The following is a 6,067-nucleotide window of genomic DNA, read 5'->3' as shown; positions in this document are numbered from 1 at the left end:
TCTAGTTCCTTTAGGTGTAAGGTTAGATTGTTTATTTGAGATTTTTCTTGTTTCTTGAGGTAGGCTTGTATTGCTATAAACTTCCCTCTTAGAACTGCTTTTGCTGCATCCCATAGGTTTTGGATCATTGTGTTTTCGTTGTAATTTGTCTCTAGGTATTTTTTGATTTCCTCTTTGATTTCTTCAGTGATCTCTTGGTTATTTAGTAACGTATTGTTTAGCTTCCATGAGTTTGTGTTTTTTACGTTTTTTTCCCTGTAATTTATTTCTCATCTCATAGCGCTGTAGTCGGAAAAGATGCTTGATATGATTTCAATTTTCTTAAATTTACTGAGGCTTGATTTGTGACCCATTCTGGAGAATGTTCCATGTGCACTTGAGAAGAAAGTGTTATCTGCTGTTTTGGGATGGAATGTCCTATAAATATCAATTAAATCTATCTGGTCTATTGTTTCATTTAAAGGTTGTGTTTCCTTAATAATTTTCTGTCTGGATGATCTGTCCATTGGTGTAAGTGAGGTGTTAAAGTCCCCCACTATTACTGTGTTACTGTCGATTTCCTCTTTTATAGCTGTTAGCAGACGCCTTATGTATTGAGGTGCTCCTATGTTGGGTGCATATATATTTATAATTGTTATATCTTCTTCTTGGATTGATCCCTTGATCATTATGTACTGTCCTTCCTTGTCTCTGGTAACATTCTTTATTTTAAAGTCTATTTTATCTGATATGAGTATTGCTACTCCAGCTTTCTTTTGATTTCCATTTGCATGGAATATCTTTTTCCATCCCCTCACTTTCAGTCTGTATGTGTCCCTAGGTCTGAAGTGGGTCTCTTGTAGACAGCATATACATGGGTCTTGTTTTTGTATCCATTCAGCAAGCCTGTGTCTTTTGGTTGGAGCATTTAACCCATTCACGTTTAAGGTAATTATCGATATGTATGTTCCTATGACCATTTTCTTAATTGTTATGGGTTTGTTTTTGTAGGTCCTTTTCTTCTCTTGTGTTTCCCACTTAGAGAAGTCCTAAAGGAACTTTGTTGTAGAGCTGATTTGGTGGTGCTGAATTCTCTTAGCTTTTGCTTGTCTGTAAAGCTTTTGATTTCTCCATCGAATCTGAATGAGATCCTTGCCGGGTAGAGTAATCTTAGTTGTAGGTTCTTCCCTTTCATCACTTGAAATATATCGTGCCACTCCCTTCTGGCTTGTAGAGTTTCCACTGAGAAATCAGCTGTTAACCTTATGGGAGTTCCCTTGTATGTTATTTGTCGTTTTTCCCTTTCTGCTTTCAATAATTTTTCTTTGTCTTTAATTTTTGTCTATTTGATTACTATGTGTCTTGGCGTGTTTCTCCTTGGGTTTATCCTGCCTGGGACTCTCTGCGCTTCCTGGACTTGGGTGGCTATTTCCTTTCCCATGTTAGGGAAGTTTTCAACTATAATCTTGGGTCCTTTCTCTCTCTCTTCTCCTTCTGGGACCCCTATAATGTGAATGTTGTTGCGTTTAATGTTGTCCCAGAGGTCTCTTAGGCTGTCTTCATTTCTTTTCATTCTTTTCTCTTTATTCTCTTCCACGGCAGTGAATTCCACCATTCTTTCTTCCAGGTCTCTTATCCGGTTTTCTGCCTCAGTTATTCTGCTATTGATTCCTTCTAGTGTATTTTTCATTTCAGTTATTGTATTGTTCATCTTTGTTTGTTTGTTCTTTAATTCTTCTAGGTGTTTGTTCTTTAATTCTTCTAGGTGTTTGTTCTTTAATTCTTCTTGGTTTTTGTTAAACATTTCTTGCATCTTCTCGATCTTTGCCTCCATTCTTTTTCTGAGGTCCTGGATCATCTTCACTATTATTATTCTGAATTATTTTTCTGGAAGGTTGCCTATCTCCACTTCATTTAGTTGTTTTTCTGGGGTTTTATCTTGTTCCTTCATCTGGTACAAAGTCATCTGCTTTTTCATTTTGTCTGTCTTTCTGTGAATGTGGTTTTCCTTCCACAGGCTGCAGAACTGTAGTTCTTCTTGCTTCTGCTTCCACCCAGTTTTGCCTAAATAAACAACTGGTCCATGTGAGCAACAGGAGTGGGCAATGAAACCTGGCGATAAAGTCAGGGAGTGGGCTGGGGCCCTTTTTAGAGTCTTCCTCACTCTGCCTTAGGCCTTGTTGACCACTCAGTACCCCAGTGGAACCACCCAGCCACCTTCCCTGCTGCAGAGGGAGCCTGGGTGCCCAAGAGGTGCTCACCTACTGGAGCAATAAAGAGCAAAGGCCATTTGTAAAGCAATTATACTCCAATAAAGATGGTAAAAAAAAAAAAAAAAGAAAAGAGCAAAGGCCATAGTTTAGCCAGGCTGAGATCCAGGATGAAACCCCTTGCTCAGCAGGTCTTGTCCATCTGGCTCTTGGTGACCTCGTCTGTCAGCTGGAAACCCATAATCCCCTCCTTGCCCATCTCCCAGGCCCAGGAGATGAAGCCTGTCCCATGCCCCTGCAGAAAAAGCTGGGGGAGGGCAGGCCCACCAAGCCTTCTACAACCAGGTGAGGACCCCGAGGCCCAGAGAGGAGAAGTGCTTTGCCCAGGGTTACATAGCCAACCATCAAAGCTGGGACCACGGGCCAGGCCCCCACCTCCCAGACTAAGTCAGGATCACGCCAGCGCCAGCCCCCCACCCCAGGTCCCCTGGGGGCTAGTGCCCTGAACTCTGAGGGTCTCCAGGCCAGGTTGGCCATGGAGGGTTGGTGTTTTGTACAAAGGGGGTGCTCAGTTTGAGGACTGGGGCACTGAAGTGTGGAGGACACACTTAAGACTTCCTGCAAGAAATTGCCTTTGAACTGTGTCTCAGAGTAGATACAATGTCACATGGCGGGTGGGGAGTTGAAAATTATTTTTTAAATCATCTTTCTTGGGGTATCATTCACATACCACAAAATTCACCCAGTTTGGTGTTGTTGTTTAATGAGTATAGAATTTCAGTTTTGCAAATGAAAAAGTTCGGGAGATTAGTTCCACAACAATGTGAATACACTCAGCACTACTGAATTGTACTTTTAGAAATGATAAAATTTATCATGTATATTTTACCACAATTTAGACAAAATGCAAAATCCAGGCCCTCCACCATGGCCAAGTCAAAAGCCACAGCCCCCAGGCTACCTTCCGTGATCAATTTTACATCTATCATGATCCCACTGGGGAAATTCCTGGAGGGGCTTCTTCTGGGTGGGCCATTCCTAGGGAAGGGAGAGCCTCCCCCTCTAGGTCCCTGAGGCCTAGAGAACCTGGTTTGCATTATAAGTTCCCACCTATCTGATGTGGGGAGGCCCCCAAGAAGCCCCACAAAGCCTGGCCCTCTCCTTTTCTTTCTGTGGGGAGGAACCCTGGCCCCATGCTTTTCCAGACCCCTTGATTTCTCTGAGATCCACTTGTCCAGTGCCCAGGGCCACTGTATTTGTTGGATTTCTGTGGAGTTCACTGTGTATTGTCTAGGGGAGGTGGCAGGAAGGAACTTTCTAACCCTCTGAGTCCTATCTACTTCTCTGTTGTGGCACAGACACTGCACTGTGTCCTGGCCACAGAGGGAATCAGGCTTAGGAGTGGACTCACAAGCACCCACTTCTGAGAGACAGATGTGGCTCCTAGTAAAGTTACAATGAAAGACAAGATTTGAGTGCAGCCTCCGTGGCAGGAAGCCAACCTAGGAAGCAGCCACCCCAGATTGGAGGTCTGTCTGGATATAGGGAATGGCCCGGTGTCCCCACCCTTTGCAGGTGGTACTCTCCATTCCCACTGCAGGGGAATGGTAGCTCCCTCCTAGATGGAACATAAGGACAACTTTTCCTAGACTCCAGAATCTGCCCTTCTATTCCCACTGCCTTTGGGAGGAGAAGTGATGCTTGTTCATTCACTTGCTCCACAGGCACTTAGGCACACAGCCTCAGTTTTCCTCTCTGTAAAATGGGGGTATTAATAGTGCTGTTGCCAAAATCTTGGCTCCCTGTACACCAATGCCAAATAAAAATATGGAGACAGAGATTTGGAAGGTAAGAAATAGAGAGGCTTTTTAAATTTTCTTTGCCAGGCAAAGGGAGGACACAGTAGGCTAGCACCTCAAGAACTGTGTCCCCCTTCCTGGGGAATTACAGGGATCCTTATAGGGGAGTTCACAGTCCGAAGTAAGTGGTAAGGATCAAAATGGTGAATGCCTTGCATTCTTCTTGCATTATTTCAAAACAGCCACTGCTGGAGTCAGGCAAGCCTGTAATTGGGTCCAGCAGCCCGGTAATTGGGTCCGTTAGTCTCTGGGTTATTGGTCTGGGACCTCCTTTCTGAAATGCAAACAGCTACAAGGGGTGATTTGCTACTAGAGATTATAGGAGGAGCAAATACCAGGTGCAGAATGTAAATTACACAGGATTAGTGGTGACAGGTTAGCTTTGTGAAGGGCAAATCTAACTACAGACATTACAGTTTAGTAACAGTTAAAATAAAACCAGGATTGACTCACTCTTTCAGGCCAGGTTATGTTTCTTCTCTAGCCTGTTCACTGTTCCTTTTATTTTCCTTGTTCTCAGGAGAGGGAAAACTTCATTTCTATTTCTGCTGCAACAGTGCCTCCCTCATGAGCCTGTGTGGTGACGAGCAGATGAAGTCATGCATGTAAAGTGACAAGCCCAGGGTCCAGGACATCACATGGGCTCAATTCATGGTGTCTATTATTTTTATTATTAATTTAATGAACACTCGATGAACACAGCTCTGCCCCTGGCCTGTCATGGGGGTCAGGCAGACCTCTTGATTCATTCCACAAGCATTTTCTGAGCAGCCATCTTATTAGCCGGTCTCCTAGAACGGGGCCTTCCTAGTGTTTCCCACAATTCTCTCAGAGGCTGTTCTTCAGTCCCTTCCAGGTAATGAGCCGTCCTGCCTACTAACCCAACCCCAGGCTAAGGGGGATAAAACAGTCTCACCAACAGGAGCAGTGACTTGCCTAAGGCCACACAGAGCTGCGACTGGAATTCAGATCCCTGAGCCTCAGGCCAGGGTGGTTGCCTTTGCTTCCGGCCAACTTTTGGCTTTAGATTGCAGTAGAGTCCATCTCCCTAGTAAGACTAAAATGGAATTATAATTATAATTACCCGTGGGTATCTCCTAAGTCATCATGATGTAAGGGAGCTTGGGTGACTAAACCTGTAGAGCAGGAGTGGGCAAACTTTTCCTGTAAAGGGCCATAAAATAAATATTTTAGGCTTTGCAGGTTGAGTCTCAAGTACTCAACTCTGCTATAGCAAGAAAGCAGCCCTAGAGAGTACTTAATCAAATGAGCATGGCTGTCTTCTACTAAAACTTTATTTGTGGACACACTGTGAATTTCATATGATTTTCACATCATGAAATCATATTCTTCTTTTGATTTTATCCAACTATTCGAATATGTAAAAACCATTCTTAGGGGGCTTCCCTGGTGGTCCAGTGGATAAGACTCCGCACTCCCAATGCAGGGGGCCCGGGTTCAATCCCTGGTTGGGGAACTAGATCCTGCATGCATGCCACAACTAAGAGTTCGCATGCTGCAACTAAAGAGTCCACGTGCTGCAACTAAAAAGTCCCATGCCGCAATGAAGATCCCATGTGCTGCTACCAAGACCCAGGGCAGCCAAAATAAATAAATAAATACATAATTAAAAAAAAAAATTCTTAGCTCAAGGGCTGTGCAAAACAACAAACCTCTGCTCAAGGGGGTTAGAATCCATTCTTTATTGAATTTTAGGATTAGAGATATTAAAAAACATTATTATTATTATTACAGGGAGGGGCTGGAGGCCTGACCAAGTACAGAGAGAAGGGAAGATCAGTTAATCTCCGGTCAAGCATTCCAGGTGAGACCTCCTTCACAGTGGACTCAACAGCAACCTTTATAAATCTGTTTCCTTATCTGTAAAATGGTGACAATAATCTCCACGCTCGAGGTTGTTGTGGGGGTTGAATGAGATAGCGGAAGGTTAAGCGTTTTGTATAATGCAAAGGTTTTCACTTAATCGTTTCTAGAGATGCGTACTGGGCTCTCACACTA

The sequence above is a fragment of the Balaenoptera physalus genome (assembly GCF_965194825.1).
Source record: "Balaenoptera physalus genome assembly, chromosome: 10".
In the NCBI taxonomy this organism is placed as follows: Eukaryota; Metazoa; Chordata; class Mammalia; order Artiodactyla; family Balaenopteridae; genus Balaenoptera; species Balaenoptera physalus.
Note: the sequence above shows the minus strand (reverse complement) of the source record.